An 18536-nucleotide genomic window follows, 5' to 3' on the forward strand; every position below is an offset into this window, starting at 1 on the left:
CTAAGCAACAGTGGAAGATTTCAGTGCAGCAGTGTGCCAATATTCCATCTTTATCCTGTAATACCACTTTACAGTAATTACAGTCTGTAAAACTCTGGCTCAATCCCCTGACTGGCTGAAAACATGCATGTCACTTGTTAATGTCTCCGGCAAAACGAGGGTGAAATAGCAGCAGCGTGATCAAAGGAAACATAACTCCGCAGCACCCACTGTTCATTTTTTCCTTTGATGGCTTTGATCTGTTCATTTAAGTGCGCCCTATATCATCTTATATAAGTCACTTATGTCTTTAGCCCAATCACTGTATTTCAAAATTAGCCACCCATTTGACTTGGACCAAATAGAAAGCAGCTGGCCCTGTAATGGGTCCACGGATTTGCACTTACCTGACCCTTTGTATAACATCTAAACAAAACATGGATAGGCTACTTGCTGCCTTCCATATACTATTGAACTTCAACTCCCAGAATCCCACTGTGAGCTAAAGGCTAGCTGGGATGCTGAGTTTTGTAGTTTAATAACACCTAGAGGTCTGTGGGTCACCTATCCCTGATCAGTGACAGACCCTTACCCAAACAAACACACTTACCTCTCCTGCCCTTGGACTGGTGAAAGGGGGGTAAATTGCTTGTTCATGGTTGAAACTCAGAAATCAGCCAAACCTCACATTCTTTACTCTGGATCAATTGTGCAAAAGCATGTTATTTCCTTCTATTTTTATAGGATTACTTAATGTTTTTGAGTATTTTTCATCCTTTTATTACATTTTTTTTTTAAAAAAAGAAAGTACTTGCCAGCCATAGATCCATTCTACAGGTAATTTGTTTTAAAAGTAATACTATAAGAATAGCAGTTAGTGCCACTTATAACCTGCAGGGCTGGATTTCAAACCGAAGCGTCCCTAGGCCACTCACACACACCCTGATTCCCAACACTTGCACCCGCTCCACTTGCACCCACTCCACTTGCACACTACCACCCACTCACATTGACGACACCCTCCCCCCATTTGTACACTTACTGCCTTGCCTATTCCCCACTGGTGCTGATTGTCTGCACTGGGGAATGGGCAGCGGGGTTCGCATGTGTCCAATAGACAGCATGCCGCCCCCAAATCTTTGCCACCCTAGGCCCAGGTCTTTGTGGCCTGCCCACATATCCAGGTCTGATAACCTGGGGCAGAATTAAAGAGATTGCAAGGTAGCGGCTGAACTGTGCTTCCATGAACAGTGGCTTCCTACAATTGCTGTTCCCCAGTTGCAATTAGGGTTGCACCCTGGCCGGTATTTTACCGGCCTGGCCGGTAAAACTTATGGTTGATCCAAATGATATTAATAGGGAAAAAAGATAAATACATAGGCCAGTATTTTTTTCCAGAAAAAGTGGTAACCCTAGTTGCAATCTAATGGGGAGTCACTGTTGCAGGGTCCGTCCATCATCTCTTTTTGATTCATTGGTTTATATTTTACTCCATGAGAAACGAGATGACAAGGCATATTGGCAGAAGCTAGTAGTGGGCATTCCAGTGGCTAGCCAGGCAACTTGTGGTCATGACAACTTGCTCCCAACCATTATGCTCACTTAACCACACACAGTTTGAAGGCATAATGTGCAGATGCATGCACAATAAACCAATGGATATGGTATTCAATTATTTGCCATGCATTAAAGTCACCCTGACAACTCAAAAACGTATGCAGTATTATCATCGATTGTTATTGTCCTAATAACTGTTCTTGGGGTAATTATAAGGGAAATGACAGCTGAATGCTATTGATCCCAGTGCCTACCATGCAGACAGTTGTAAGCTATGCCACACTGAAGGGAATACAGATTGCAGTTGCACAGCAGGGTCTTGTCGCTCACTCCTGCTTGCCTTTAAGAGCCTGGCAGGGCCATATTTTCTATATCAGCACTGAAGGTCCCTTGTCTAGGGTGGCAGCTTGTCCGTACCATACTCCTTCTGTTCAGGCTTCAAGTGATGGGATACCATAAATATATGGCAGTGTGCAAAAATTCTTTTTTTTTATTTAATTTGAAAGTTTATAGGTTTTACTGTTTTATATCACAGAAATATATTGTCATAGATGAGGTGTCGATGCGCTGTCGTGTAATGATGATTCTAGATAAGGGTTAGAGGGACTTTGTGTGCTTATTATGGACCAAGTAGGCCAGTAATCCCCAACTAGTGGTTTGCGATGAAACCAACCCCTTTGATGGTGCTCCCAGTGGTGCTTATTTTTCAATACCTGATTAGGAGACACGTTTTGGTTGCATAAAACCAGGTGTACTTCCAAACAGAGCCTCCTGTACGTTGACAGTCCACATTGGAGCTACCAAATAGCCAATCACAGCCCAAATTTGGCACCTCGTGAACTTTTGTCATGCTTGTGTTGCTCCCCAAACTTTTCTACATTTGAATGTGGCTCAACGGTAAAATAGGTTGGGGCATGGCCAAGGTTAAACCTATTGTACATGTTTTCAAGAATTACTTTACTTCTAATACAGGTATTGGACCTATTATCCGGAATCATCGGGACCTGGGGCTTTCCGGATAATGGGGCTTTCCATAATTTGGATCTTCATACCTTAAGTCTACTAGAAAATCATATAAACATTAAATAAACCCAATAGGCTGTTTTTTACTTCCAATAAGGATTAATTATATCTTAGTTGGGATCAACTACAAGCAACTGTTTTCTTACTACAGAGAAAAAGGAAATCATTTTTAAAAATTTGGATTATTTTATTATAGTCTATGGGAGACGGCCTTTCCGTAATTCTGAACTTTCTGGATAACGGGTTTCCGGATAACGGATCCCATACCTGTACTTTCCTTAGGCTATAAAAAGTAACACACTCATCGAATTCCTTTTTGACTAACTACTAGTTGGTATTACATTGTCACATGTTTATAGTTGTATAAATGCATTTTTATATATACTTGATGAAGCCATGTGCACTTTAGGGTCATGTCTACACTAGAAAAGCCTCTTTACCAACAAGTCAATGAAACCATAAATTTAATCTATAAATCAGTGTCCATGTGGTTAATTATGGCAAGTCCAGCTGGCTATAACCTCACAGTCTCTAATCCTGGTTTTTGGTACAGGGGACTGGCAGGCTGTGTTCTGCAATGTATGACTTAGTGTCCTGGCAGTAAAGGGTTATGTTGTCTAGCTGAGCTATGAGAGGCCTGTGAGAGTTCAGAGATCTGAGCTTTTTCAAGGGAACCTGGCTGTGTTCCTGAGATGGTCGGTTTGAAAGCAGAATCTGTAGCACAGCTGGGACCAAGTCAGGAAACAACAGAACTTAGAACAAAAAGTCTTTCACCGGGACACCGACTCCACAAGACCTTGTGTTCCCAATAACTGTGCCGGTCAACAGCCAGGGATTTATCCACATTGAAGGGGACAGCCTCCTCATAATTATTCATAACATCCCTCGGAACAAAGGGTCCCAGATCAAGAGCCATGTCATATAAAAATACGTATGCAAGCAGTCCCTTTGCCAACGCCCAATTCCTTCACAAAACAAGACAGCCCAACCCTGGAGTAGCGTGGGACATCATCAAATCAAAGAGAGGGGGATTTAGTACAATCAGCCAAATTGGCTTTTGCGGCAGAACTGGTCATTAGCGACCTATAGAGTTTCATTTCCATCTGGTCTCCGATGACATGCACATTCCATAGACCTGATGAGTCCAATAGCAAAGGTTTTTTTGGGGGGTCTGTTTTCCCAAGCACAAACGGCTGCAGATTGTGGCCATGTAGCACTTGCATGCCAGGCCTATAATGCTGCTCATTAGTCTGATCCCTTCCCTAACTGAGGAGGCAGTAAAAGTAGGATCTTATAATAAAATATATTAAACAAAGCATATTTAACCCTTCTCTTGAGCATGAAATGCTGTAAGGCAGATATACTGAAACAGAAAAGCACCCTTCTTCCTTGATACCCACAATCCCACAAACATCACTGTGAAAAAGGGCTATTGAGCCAAAGTTTTCTTCTTCCTGTGTAACTAAAGTCTAAACTCATCACTAGGGCTATTGAGCCAAAGTTTTCTTCTTCCTGTGTAACTAAAGTCTAAACTCATCACTAGTCCCTTTAATAAGTTTTGTCTTTCTATTAGCTCAACAGTTTACCCCAGATGCACTCTGGACCTTTCTCAGAAGACTCACATGACTGATCTAAAGGGGGCCTTAGATTCTCGCTTATCCTTTGTCAGAGGCAATTATTTCGCCGATTAAAAAATGAGGCGCTCTGTATAATTACGCATTGTGTCATAATCATTTGTGTAAGGGCAAAAACTGATTTGGTCTTTAAGCACATTGTGTCATGTGATCCTCTGCATGAGAAATTGGAAGGCTGGGAGTTCTCCATTACAGTTGGGAGCTCTCAAATAAATCAATTTTCTAGGCGTAATTTCCAGCTTTTACAAAATAAAAAAAAAAAAAAGTTTCTTCCCGAGCCAGATTGTGAGAATGTTTTTCAGCATTTCACCCCGAGAAAAGATCTGGATGAGCAGAGCTCACTTAAGGTCTCAGACAAATCTATCAATTTAAAGAGATGACCCGAGTGATGGGACAGAACTAGAATCTGTGCAATTTTCCAAGTGAAGAAATGTGGTTATATACTGTTCTCTGTATCAGCAAATATGCCATCGCTTCTCTAGCGACAGAGGCACTGACAAGTAAATCACTATGTACCTACACCTGAGGCTCGATGTGCAAATGCATTATACATCTATCCTTTGTGCTACAGAAACAGCTCCATTAGGAAGCAGGGCAGATGCAATATGGACTTTTAATTAAATGCACACATAATATATATATATATATATATATATATATATATATATAATACACAAAAGCCATGAATATCCTGTAAATCATATCCTTATAAACGGTGAGTAGTGATGTCATCAGTTATAAACGGTGAGTAGTGATGTCATTTCTGTCACATGACTCACTAAATTTTGTGTATTATAATAAATAAAGTACCCCCAGTTGTAAAATATGAGGATATTAGAAGTTACCTCGGAGTTCCATGACCTGTATAAAAACACTCGGCCTTCGGCCTCGTGTTTTTATATGGTCATGAAACTCCTCGGTAACTAATAATATCCTTATATTTTACAAGAGGGGGTACTTTATTCACTATATATATATATATATATATATATATATATATATATATATATATATATATATATATATATATATATATATATATACACACACAAGTATATATACACACACACACATATGCAGTCATGGGATCTGTTATCCAGAATGCTCAGGACCTGGGGTTTTGTGAAAAAGGGATATTTCTATAATTTGGATCTTTATACATTATGTCTGCTAAAAAAATCTACAAAATATGAAATAAACCCAATAGGCTAGTTTTGCCTCCAATAAGGATTAATTATATCTTAGTTGGGATCAATACAAGCTACTGTTTTATTATTACAGGAAGAAAGGGAATAGATGTGAAATATTTGATTATGAGAGATGGCCTTCCCTAATTCGGAGCTTTCTGGATAACGGGTTTCCGTATAACAGATCCCATCCCAGTACTCCTACCTAACAGCACACATATACTGTATATGTACAGTATATATTGGCTGTATATGCACACATAAATACAATGCTTTGTTTTTTTCACTAAAATCCTGGTGTTGCTGGTCTTTTTGGTTGCTGTATGATTCTTTAGTAAGCATCTGGGTAGGAAGATAATAAGCGGTGTGCCACCCTACTGACTATATATATATATATATATATATATATATATATATATATATATATCCATGTCCATCCCTTATAGAACAGCACTCTCAGGACATAAAATGATTCATAAAACAGCTTGCGACTAACGTTTCAGCCTAGTCCACTTTGAGAAAGGCCTTGGACTAGGTCGAAACGTTAGTCGCAAGCTGTTTTTATGAAGTCCTGAGAAAGCTGTTCTATATGGGATGGATGAAGATAATGTGTTGAAGATGCACCCAGGCATCTGAACACTTTATTGTCGAAGGTGCCGGCTTCCTGTGGGTTTATATATATATATATATATATATATATATATATATATATATACATACAGTATATATATATATATATATATATATATATATATATATATATATATGAAAAATTGAAAAAGGCCCCAACGGGGGCCGAAACATCGGATTTATGTACACAATTAAAGAAATTTGAACTTTGAATTTTGCACATAATGGAGTGCGGATCTTTTCAATTAGATTATATGGAACCTGCACCCAGATTTGCTTTGATTGGAGTGCGGCTGCCACAAGTTGACACGGCTTAGTGTTTTTATACAGGTCATGGAACTCCGAGGTAACTTCTAATAACCTCCTATTTTGCAACAGGGGGTACTTTATTTATTATAATACACAAGTTTCAGTGTGTCTTGTGACTAGGGTTGCCATCCGGCTGGTATTTTACTGGCCTAGACGGTAAAATGCCTTCCAGGGCCGGGGCCGTTATTACAAATTTACCGGCAATGTAGCTGCCGGTAATTTGTAATACCATTTACAAAATCCCTTGCCCGCCGGTTAAAATGTACATTTTCTTCGGCTTCTGGTGATGTGGCCCGCCCCTTTTTGTGTCACGCCCCGACGGCTCCGCCTCAGTTTGAGCCACAGTCTGCCCCTTTAGTTCCCGCCCCCACCACTGGCCTGTAATTTTTTTTTAAAAGGTGGCTACCCTACTTGTGACAGAAATTACACCAGTACTCACCGTTTATATAGTGAATAAAGTACCCCCTCTGTAAGGATATTATAAGTTAACGAGGAGTTTCATGACCATATAAAAACACGAGGCCTAAAGGTGGCCATACACGGGCCGATAAAAGCTGCCAACAGACCGTGTCGGCAGCTTATTGGCCCGTGTATGGGGCCCCACGACGGGCTTCACCGATCGAGATCTGGCCGAAAGTCGGCCAGATCTCGATCGGATGGGACAGAAAATCCCGTCGGATCGCGACCGCATCTATTCGTTGATGCAGTCCCGCGATCCGACCGCCCGTTTGGGCATCGTTAGGATCCGATCGTTGGGCCCTAGGGCCCACGATCGGATCAGCCCGATATTGCCCACCTCAAGGTGGGCATATCGGAGGGAGATCCGCTCGTTTGGCGACATCGCCAAACGAGCGGATCTCTCCATGTATGGCCACCTTAAGGCCGAGTGTTTTTATACAGGTCATGGAACGCCAAGGTAACTTCTAATATCCTCATATTTTGCAACTGGGGGTACTTTATTTATTATAATACACAAATTTCAGTGAGTCATGTGACAGAAATGATATCAGAACTCAACGTTTATAACTGATGATATCAGAACTCACCGTTTATAAGGAAATAATTTACAGGATATTCATGGCTTTTGTGCATTATATATATATATATATATATATATATATATATATATATATATATATATATATATATATATATATATATATATATATACAAACACACGCATATTCTCTATGCCCGAGCCTGCCAGTGAACAGTATACAAGGTAACTGTTCAACTGGGTGATACTGGAACAGTATACAGTAAGTCTTGGAAAAAAATATTTGATTTGCTTTTATTTCACTTTTTGAGTATTCATTTTTTAATTGACGACAGTTGTATTTTTTTTGTGAAAAAAAATTGAACAAACCGGACGGGATGCCCTTAATGAGAGTTTTCAACTTTGGCTACTTTATAACTGGTAAAAGTTTGGGAAACAATTTCAGCCATAGGTTATAATTTGTATTTTTTTGACAAGCATTTGTAGGTGAAAAACCTGAACATTGAATAGAAACTGCTTTAGTAAATGGTCCTACAGAAAAAAAACACTTCCCTAAACTTGAAAAAATATTGTCACGTGCATTTGCATAGCAAAAAACTGACCCTTGATACATTTACATTTGATAAATGTAAAACGACGGTGGAGTGATTAGATTCCGAAGACGCCCGAAGTTGTCTCACAAGGAAACTTCGGGCTACTTCGAAAAACAAATCGCTCCGAGTGCCATTCCGTCAGACATTTACATTTTAGTCAGCGGGAAGGCAATTCAGGGAAATTAGTCGCCTCGAAGAAGAGGAGATTTGTCTCCGGCGACAAATCTCCCCAAATCTGCCTGTGTGTCCTGACCCACTGAATTAAAGTGATGAGAAATCATAGTTCCTAGGAGGAAGTTCCTATCAGCGCTGAGCAGGGCTGCCATCGGGGGCACTCAGGGGACAGTCGTCCAGGGCCTGGTGGTTTTCAAGTTTTTTAAGTGGGGCCCAGCCATGCTTCATGAAATAGCCTGGCCCCCTTTGAGTCGCAGAAGGGAGCCAAAGCCACCAAAAGGAGGGTCTGTGCCTTCAAAATTAACTACACTCAGTAGCATAACTATAAGGGGAGCATACCCCACTCCTGTTTAAGGACTGGCTGGGGAGTGAGTCTCTGTCTACAACATTTTCTATTATGCTTTCTTTTGGAAATGATGACACTGGGCAAACTGCATGCTGTGCATCAACCTTGCAGCCACTGGAATTATGGGGGAACATTGTTGCATTGTGGGTAAAAAACATGACAACTTTAAAACTGTAAATTAAAGTTTTGCCACCCCTGGGGTGCTGCTGTCTTAGGTGAGTTTCTCAACTTGCCTCATTGGTCTATTGAGTGCTTTGTCAGACAGGAGGCCACATCTGGCTCATGGGCTTCTAGATGGACAGCCTTAATTTAAACCTTTTAAAACTGCTATATTTATTCAGAAAACTGCAAGTTGGAATGTCAAGCTGGCAGTTTGGGAGACAGGCTCACTGGAAGGCATCCAACAGGTGAATAAGAAGCCTCCAGGATGATGTCATGTAGAAGTGAAAATGCAAAGGGCCGATTAATAGTTCATGTTAAATGTAGGTGAACCAAACAAAGCCCCAGTGACTGTGATGATAAATGTAAAGGCTGTCTGGGCCCTGAACACCAAGTCTAGCACAGGCCACTTCCCCCGCTTCCCCAGTGTTCTAAATCAGAGAAATAACTTTGTCATAAACATGTTTCCTTGTGGTTAGCCTGGAAAGCAGAGGTGTGGTTAAGAGAGACTGCGGCAGTAAATCAGACATGGAACCCGCTGAGTAATTCAGCCATTCTGTCTTTTTAGGATGCTATTGCAGTCATAAAGATAAGGTACATTTTCTCAGATGACACATAAATGCAATGAGAGCAAACACAAAATGCCATAGAAATACATAGAACAAGCTCTTCTCTTGGGGCGAATCCCTTGGTGGCACATCCAAGACATTATATCACCGAGTTTTGGAGGTGCTGAAATCTACAAGTTGGCGGCTGCCTCTAGTCTACACTTTCCCTCTGCCCTGTCTGCACATTGGGAACAACATTCTATGTGAAACCATCAAGACATACTACACCCTGGTTATAAGAACAGATTATTTTTCATTTATTTCCCCTTGAACAAAGCAATGTATGAGATCATTATTTTTCACCCCGAACATTCCTTCTGTACACAATTACATGAATAAATGTGTTCTGTCATATTGATTATAGAACAATGACCAGAGCAGCGCCAATTTATGACTCGTTGGTGCTGTTGCAGTGATGTCTCTGCAGAATACACTGTAAATAAGACCCATAACTATCCTTTATTTTATATCCTTATAATATGAAGGTGCTTTGTGATGTCATTAGTTATAGGGATGCAGTTTGTGTTACATGACTCGCATTAACTCATGTATCATAAAATAAAAAGATGTACCTAAAATATGAGGAGTCCCGAGGCCTGTACAAAAAGCCTTTGGCTTCATGCCTTTATATGCAGGGGTGATAATATACCTGCAGCCACCCCCCTGTTTGCCCCCCAGCGCTTATTATTCCATAATATCACTCTCTGCACTAGAGGAGCAGAATTTCCAGTTTAAATACTGGAAATACGTCTCTTAAGTTTACCAGGAACTTGTTTGGCACTGCCGCCTGAGGCCAGTTTCTCAACTCTCCTCGTTGGCACAGTGCCCCTGTTTATATGGTGGTGGAGCTTCACAGTGACTTCTAAAATCCTTATATGGCGCAATAGGGAGTTGTTCCCAGTATAAATAGGACACACATAGGACACACATGGACCACTTTTTCATACAATTTGGCTGTTTTCTGCTGCTATAAATGATCAATCTAAAAAAGACAGGCAGGTGGCTGATGGCTTTTGCTGGGTATGTTATAAATGCATTTGGTTGCAAGCTTACAAGTGTGGTGTGCAGGTTTTTAAATTGGGTCAGTGCCATGTGTCCGCCTATTCTTGTAGCAAAGCACTGAATCCAATTGGCCATAGAGACTGATCCTGTACTGTCTCATACTGATCCTGCACCTGACGAAGGGGCACGCCCCCGAAACGTTGTATTGTTGGATTGACATTAAACACGGGAGCAATCCCTTGAGCATGTTACGTGTGCTGGAGTTACTTTGTACTCATACTGATCCTCCCACAGGCCAAATGGAAACTCATACTATTATTCTGTTTGTTTTGGACATACAACACCATGCACTGGCCAATGTGCTCCATCAACAGATGTTTTTTTTTTAAACTTGCTTTCACTTACCATCCAGTATCCATATATATGGTTATATATGGTGATTGGTTAGGATCACACAATGCTCCAAAACAACATTGAATATTTTACTAAACCCATGAGTTGCCAACTTAAAAGAAAACTATACCCCCAAATAGGGTTGCCACCTTTTCTGGAAAAAAAACAAGCCCTTCCTATATATTTATCTTTTACCCTAACCCCAAATAATGAAGGTCTCTATGAAAATATATTGCATAAAACCCTGCTTCATCTACAGGAGCATTTTAGGGGCTGCTGCCATAATGCCGCCTTCCCTCCCGCTCCACGCTTTCAACTGCTAGGGGGTTATTTATCAAAGTCCGAATTTATCTCAATATTTTCTGCTACAAACTCCGATCAAATCCCCTCTGTTTTTTTACGCTTATTTATTATTACATATATATTATTCTAATTTTTTTCTTATATTTTTATTCGATTTTCACGAATTTCAAGATTTTTTTGCAATTTTCATCCAAAAACTCTGAAAAATTTGAGGTATTGCACGAAACCAAGGGTACAACAAAAAAATCATTGAGACTTCTCCTATTGACTTAAATGCAATTTCGACAGGTCTGAGATGCTGGATTTTCAGATTCAGACTTTTTCGTCCTCAGGGTTTAATAAGTTCCGAAAAATTCGTGATTTTTTAAAAGTCATATTTGATAACAAAAAAATCATGAATTTTTTGCATTCAGAGTTTAGTTAATAACCCCCTTAGAGTCGGAGTGGGTCCAGCGGGGGTCACATCGCTAGTGCAGTGAGTGCTATTGTGCTCATTACACTAGCAGAGCCAAGTTTCCATTTTAAAGAATAGTAAAGTACTAAGGGCTGCCCCCTGAGACCATACAATTTACAGTGCACACTAACAAATCATGGACACACATATATGTAAGGGTAGGACTACATGGGTGTTTTCGGCGCCATTCGACACGCTGCGCAAAAACACAGGCGTTAAGTCGGATGAGTTGGAAATAAGGTAAGATATACAAATGTCGGATGAAGTTGCATCGTTGATCTGTCACGGCACGACTGTTGGATGCAGACGCAGTGCAGAGCATCTGCATCCGACAGTCGTGTCGCGTCGGATCAACGCTGCGACACCATGCGACAGTGCTATTACTTATCTTATTTCTGTCGCATCTGACTTGACGTCCGCGTTTTTGTGCAGCATGCCGGATCGCACCGAAAACACCCATTTAGTCCTACCCTTAGGTCACATGAGCCAATTAATAGACAAAGTTCTGTCTTTTACTCCCACACTTCTTCCTGTTACAGTTAGAACTTCATTGTTTCTGGTCATGTAATCACACAGACCATCACACAAAATGGCGAGGCAAGGGAAAAGACATAAAAAGGCAATGTTTACAGACATATATATTTCAGTTTGGTAAAATTCTATAATAGGCCACTTGATATGATATCTGTATCTGTTGGTTAATTCTGGGGAGAAGTGTTAAGCTAAGCCAAATTGGAACCCTTAAAATCATGTGACTTTAAAGTTCTGAATGCCACAATCACATTTTTTTTTGTTTTTTTTTTCTTGAATTGAATATGCAATTTAGGGTTTGGATTTGTTTCTGCATCCTGCTGAATCTTGTGTTGAGGATTCAGTATTGAGCCGAAATACAAAAATAGTGGATTTGGTCCACCTCTTGTTTGTGACCAGGGAAACAGATGGAAGGTAACCACCACACAAAAACATAGGCAGCTTAAACTTTATAGATGATGTTCTTATTTACACAGCAGTCTATAGTTATCTTGTCTCTTGTCCTGTGGCATTCCAATAAATAAAGGTTCCTAAGCGGCAGGCTGTAGGTCACATGCCTTTGAGGAGCAGCAATGGGTCAGTTTCTATTGAGAATATGAATGCATTCTGGTATTGTCCTACTAATGGGATTTAACCTTAGGTTTGCCAGTGCCTGTCCATAGTGAGACTTTCATCTCTTTCTCTGCATTCAATGGTATGGTAACTCCCACTCTATCTTCTCTTCTGATCCCATTTGACTTCTGCCGCTTACTCTATTACTCTATTACTCTATAAGGTGTCAGTCTTGTGTGACTTTTAAAGGGGCAGTTAAACTTAACAGGTCAAACAAGGGATTTTTTTTTTTCTAAATTCCTCTGACTGTGATAACCACCGAAGTAAGATATTTTATTAAAACCACTAAAATCATGTGTATTTACAGAAGGACAACAAAACTGTAGTGAAGCTGATGGGTTACTTGTCCATGTGTTTAACTAATGATGACACAGTAATTACTTTGTAATTGCTTCGTAAACAAAAGAACAAGGCTGAACTAACAATGGGGGTGAGTCAATAATCTCTTTCAGCAGTATGGTTAACCATTAAAAAAAGGTCTTTGCTTATGGTAACAACCTTTTCATATTCCTGATTTTTTTTCTTAATGTTTTGTTTTCTACTGTCCTTATTGTCCTTATTTAACTTTGGTCCCAGGCAAAACAATTCCCTATAATTAGTTCAATGCTGCTGTCTTTTCCTAAATTAGAAAATCTCTCCCCCCCCCTCCCCCCCCCCAAAAAAAAAAAAATTAATCCCTACCTCAGCTCTTGCCTATTATCTGTTAGCAATTTAAAAAGCAACATACACAGTATTTATAATTAGGGCTGCACTCACATTTATTGTCTTTTAGACAAGACACTGTCTATAGATCTAAACTGAACAGTACCCCAAGGGAATTAACATGCCAAGGAATGTGAGAGTCTACTCATATGTCCATGCAAATATGGCTGCTTGCAATTTTTACTGTGAACACTCTTAAGCTGGCCATAGACGCAAAGATCTGTTCGTAGGATTCTTACGATTTTCGGACCGCGTGTGGAGTCCCAACATTTTTCGTCCGGCGGAGATCGGTCGTTTGGTCAATCCGACAGGTTAAAAGATTTCTATCGGCTGCCGATAATATCTCTGCGTGTATTGCTGATCGTATGATTTTCAGTGGGAGACTGTCACTAGTGTTGTCAGACATAACTTTCGTATGATTGCTGACCTACTTTTCTACTTTAATTTATTGAATGGTTAGTGGCAGGTCGGGAGATGGGGAAGTCCAATCGTACGTTGATTCGTTTGCGTCTGTGGCCAGCTTTAGAGTCTAGTCCAGATCTGTACATAATGTCCCAGGGATACTGAGGACACTTATTTTTATTATAATTTTCATATTTAAAAAGATTATATATCAGTCCCTGTCCTAGTGGAGCTTAACATTTGAGGTCCCTATCACATTCATGTGAGCTAGAAAGGGTTGCCACCATTTCTCTCTTCTAATACTAGCCAGGGTGGGAGTGTAGCTGTTGGGGGGGGTTGTGAATCAGGCAAAACATAGAGAGAAGTGCAGGGCAGAGGGGTGAACTAGGAGAGTGAATTGGAGGCAGGTAGAGGTGGATCTGAGGCGGATAGGCTGGGATGGTGAAATACCAACTGTCAACCCTAGCACTAGGCAGGCCCAAACTGGCAATCTTTGGGTTTTGGCAAATGCCAGAGGGGCTGCTATAAGGTGCCATAGAAACTTAGTATTTAGTGGGCTGGTGTGGGCTGCTCGGGCCTCTGTGTACCTGAAATGCCAGGGCCTATTTTAATTCTCAGTCTGGACCTGGTGGCCAGGGCCTGTAAAAGTTTCTAAAACAAATTGATTGCCAGCCCCCCTATACACAAGTTAAAAATACATTGGTGGCCCGCCCCCCCCCCCCCCCGTACAAGTAAAAAAAATTGGTGGCCACTGGGCACTCTTTTTTTGTGACAAGGAACTGTCCCTGTTTGTAAAACAACCCTACCTCTACAAGTTTATAGAACAAATTAATTGCCAGCCCCCCTATACACAAGTTAAAAATAATGTTGGCCAGGGCCCCCTTGTACAAGTTAAAAAAAATGGTGGCCACTGGGCCTTCTTCTTTTGTGACAAGGAAGTGTCCCTGTTTGTAAAGCCAATAGGAATGTAATCAGAGTGTGTTTAGGCATGGACTGGCAATCTGTGAATTCTGGCAAATGAGGGGCTGCTGTAAGATGTGGTAGACAGTCACTATTGAACCTGTGGGGGCCTCTGTGTACTTGAAATGCCAGGGCCTATTTTAAATCCGAATCCAGACCTGGCACAAGGGTCAGTTTTATCAGGAGCCATGTACCCTGCCTGTATGTTTTTGCGGTATGGAGAAAACTGGAGTACCCAGATGAAGCCCATGCAAGCATAGGGAAAACATACAACAAATCATTTATGGACACAAAATCGTGCCCCTTAGTGTTAATCTAATAACCACTTGTGTCTGTGGTCTTGCTGCACTCTATATCTCAGGTCACGTTAAGAGATAAACAGAATCTTATTTTATTTATCATGCTGCCATAAAGTACTGTAAATGAGCTTTACTGTAATCCAGCTAAGTTTTCCTAATGCACAAAAGTGAGAATGTCCACTTCTCAAAAGTGAGAATTGCCACTTGGTATCCGAGAGTGTCATTCGCTTTGGTTAATGGTTATGTGATGTCATATCTCTTCAACCTGCCTGCCATATGTCCCATTCATTTTGTAAACTGGAGATCATTTCCACTGATTGGAAACAGCCCGTATGCCATTTAGCACTTATGTTAGTAAATGAGCTGCAAAGGCTCTGTGAATTCCCTTCATCCCTGTTTTTCCATCCCATGTAAAGGACAAAAGCACTGATATGAAATTTTTACATCAGAAAACAATTAAAGCCACCTTCCACTGCATCTGTCCTTTAGCTCTAATAGAAATAAACTTTCTTCTGGAGTCGGACTTGGCACATATTTGTCAGATCTTTAGTGACAACTAGCAAGGAAAGTCAATGACATTGGCAGATCCAAAATGGTAGCCACTCTCTGAGAAGCCATGAGAAACTTTAAAAAAGGCAGATATATGTTAAGCATTATATGTTTATTCCTTTCTGGTTCTGCCTCCTGAAAAGTAGCAGAAACCAGCTGACCTAACGGAGAACTGATTTATGCTACATTTTAAGCCAAGTTCATTGTAATTGTTTCCATTTATCAAAGTGCATTTAACATTAAGGCATTTTCACATTCAGTAAGCCATCAATGTTTAAACAGTACTGCAGACTTAATACATACATAACTGAAGCTTTCAAACCGATTTTACCAATACTTTGATATCATACTTTTAATGATTCTGGTTTTCTGCTAGTAGGTGGAGAATTAAGTGATACAACCACTGGTTCCACATATATACATACTGAACATACCTTTAAAAAACAGCGCTATGTGTGGAGCACAGTGCTGGGGGACCCCAGGCAGCCTTGTTCTTACCACCCACCATAACATTGGCAGGAACTACAGGGCTCCTTTGCAATTAAGGTTGCCACCTTTTTTGGAAAAAATTACCGGCCTATATATTTAACTTTTTTCCCTATTGGGATCAACCATAATTTTTACTGGCCAGGCCAGCAAAATACCGACCAGATGGCAACCCTTATTGCAATCTACACCAGCCATATTTAGCTTGTACATCTGAATGATGTTCAAGTTAAGGGCGACTACATGTGTCCCCCTGTTTGCCCTTCATGTTTACGGTATTGCCAAATGCAGGCAGGGCTATATTCATACTCAAAGCTCAGAGTGCAAGGACCTGTATCTACACTGAGGCTTGAGACTGTTTTTCTGGACTTTTACCCTGCAGGCCTACAAAAAATTGTTCTTAGTGCCTTTGCTGAAATTAAACCAAAACCCCATCCTGGTTCAGACTGAGAGTAAAAATAGGCCCTGGCAATTCGAGTACATAGAGGCACAAATGGTGCCCCAATGGCCCTATAAACAGTGACTGTCTATGGTGGGGTTCCCCAACCTTTTTTCCAGGTTTTTTTGAGTCCCATGCAAATGTAAAAGTAACACAGACATGAAAATAATTACAGGGGTTACCAAAAAGGATTGTGATTGGCTATTTGTTAGCACTATGCTGACTGGGTGCACTCTTTGGTAGTGCATGTGGTCTTTATGCCTCAGAAACTCGCTCACGAGCCACTAGTTGGGGATCACTGGCCTATGGCATTTTACTATGGTTGCCATCTGGCCGGTATTTTACCAGCATGGCCGGTAAAAATGATGACGGATCCCAATGGTATCAATAGGGAAAAAAAGATAAATATATAGGAAGGCAGGTATTTTTTTCCAGAAAAGGTGGCAAGCCTTCAATTTTACAGCAGCCTCTCTGGCATTCACCAGAATATACCTAATTCCAGTCCAGGCTTGACCCCAGAACTGCAAGACACTAATGCCTGGGCCATTCTGCTGCCTACTATAAAATAAAAAAATAAATCAGTATCACTTTTACTGGGAATGAACCCGATGATGGATAGAAAAATGTCCAGCCATAAACTGCTGGAAATAAAGTACATTACTGAGAAGTAAAAGACACGCTGTGTTAATTTTAATCGGGGTAAAAGGTTGTTGAGCCTGTCCCCTTGTGTATCTCTGCGGCTCCCTGGGGGGGGGATTAAATGGTCCGATTGCAAGCAGGTTAATATTCCCTGACCCTCAGCACATCCAGCCATCACAGATCCTCTCTGCAAACAGATCCTGCTATTTGCACAGTGATGGGACGAGCAGTGACACAATAGGAGTGTGGGAGGGATGGGAACTGGGATCAAGGCTGTAGGAGGCAGTGAATGGAGAGGTTATTTTTTTTACTACATGCTCTATGTGAGTATGAAGAGGCTGTGGAAGTCTGTAATGAGCTGATGGACACTTGGCTCAAAATAAGCAATTGAGCTTAGCGCCGGCTGGCAGTCATTATAGGCCTACAAACTTGCATCATCATCACTCTTCTGCAGTGAATAGAACACAAAGACAAGGATAGCTACTGACCCGTCTGTACGCTTTATCTCATATTTATTTTTCCTTAAATGGAAACACTGAGCAATTTGTAGTTAAATAACTGAATGAAGAGGGATACTCAAAGCACAGCACCATCCAGTTTGCAAAATAAATGAGGATTTGACTTGAGGGCAAGCAGTATGGCCATCCCTGTCATATGCTTACCGACTAATGAGGAAATAAGCAATGCCCTCACACTGCTGGTTAAAGTATTTAATGGATCTGAATTAATATTATTATCCTTTTTTTTATAAAGCATCGACACATTCTGCAGCACTTCATAGTGAATATAATATCCCTTTTAAACTAAAATGTACTCTTTTTGTTTTTTTTCCCAGCCATCCTGTATTTGCCTCCACCATTCAGTGCCATCGCCTTGTGCCTCCAAGACGTGATTCTTTCCTGTGTTCTGTTACTGTTCAAAGCAGAGAGCAAGGAGTAAAGTGCATTTCTAGATTGTTGCATCAGTCTGCTGGGAGTTGTGAGTATGCTTGTTTAGACTAAACCATAACCTCTTCTTGTACCCAGGGGTAGGCAGCACTTAATATGATTCTCTCAGAGAATGTTACTGAAACACATCAGGGGAATGAGAAAAGTGAGCTGAAAGGAGAGGGCACCAGTAGCCATAACCCCTACTAACGGTGAGCACTGATATACAGAGATGTTTTTAGGATGCGGGGCTTTGACCAGGGTTAGTCAATTGCCCAATGGCTTCTTTAACTTTTTCACCGATATTGTAATTTTTATTAAGTGTTCAGTGTCATGTTCCCTTGTCCTAGCTTAGGGGCATACATTTGGGAGCTGCACCGCCTAAAAAACCTCATGGCTTTCTTTCTCGCTATCACCAATCATTGGATGTGATGAGCCAGGCATGGATTTGCAGTAAAATTCTGCGTTTTGCCGCAAGCAAAGTTTTTTGTGAAACAGCAGGCGCAGCAACATTTTGGAACAGCAATTGACTTCAGTGTATACAGTTTCACTCATCACTAGCCATGGGCCCATCTGACAAGTTTTCATGCAAAAATTCATTAAGGAGCAGTGCAAAAACAATGGCGTAACTAGATGCTACTAG

The 18536-nt window shown here is 40.8% G+C and overlaps 1 long non-coding RNA gene across 1 annotated transcript in view; it reads left to right on the forward strand.

Moving 5' to 3' along the window:
* The window catches only part of LOC121397009, a 396274-nt gene that overhangs the window by 375183 nt on the left and 2555 nt on the right, over positions 1–18536 (forward strand). Inside the window, exon 4 of the long non-coding RNA XR_005963331.1 lies at positions 17803–17945. This is a non-coding gene — a long non-coding RNA (uncharacterized LOC121397009). The remainder of the gene's footprint in view (positions 1–17802; positions 17946–18536) is intronic.

Source organism: Xenopus laevis, chromosome 8L (assembly GCF_017654675.1).
Source record: "Xenopus laevis strain J_2021 chromosome 8L, Xenopus_laevis_v10.1, whole genome shotgun sequence".
Classification (NCBI taxonomy): domain Eukaryota; kingdom Metazoa; phylum Chordata; class Amphibia; order Anura; family Pipidae; genus Xenopus; species Xenopus laevis.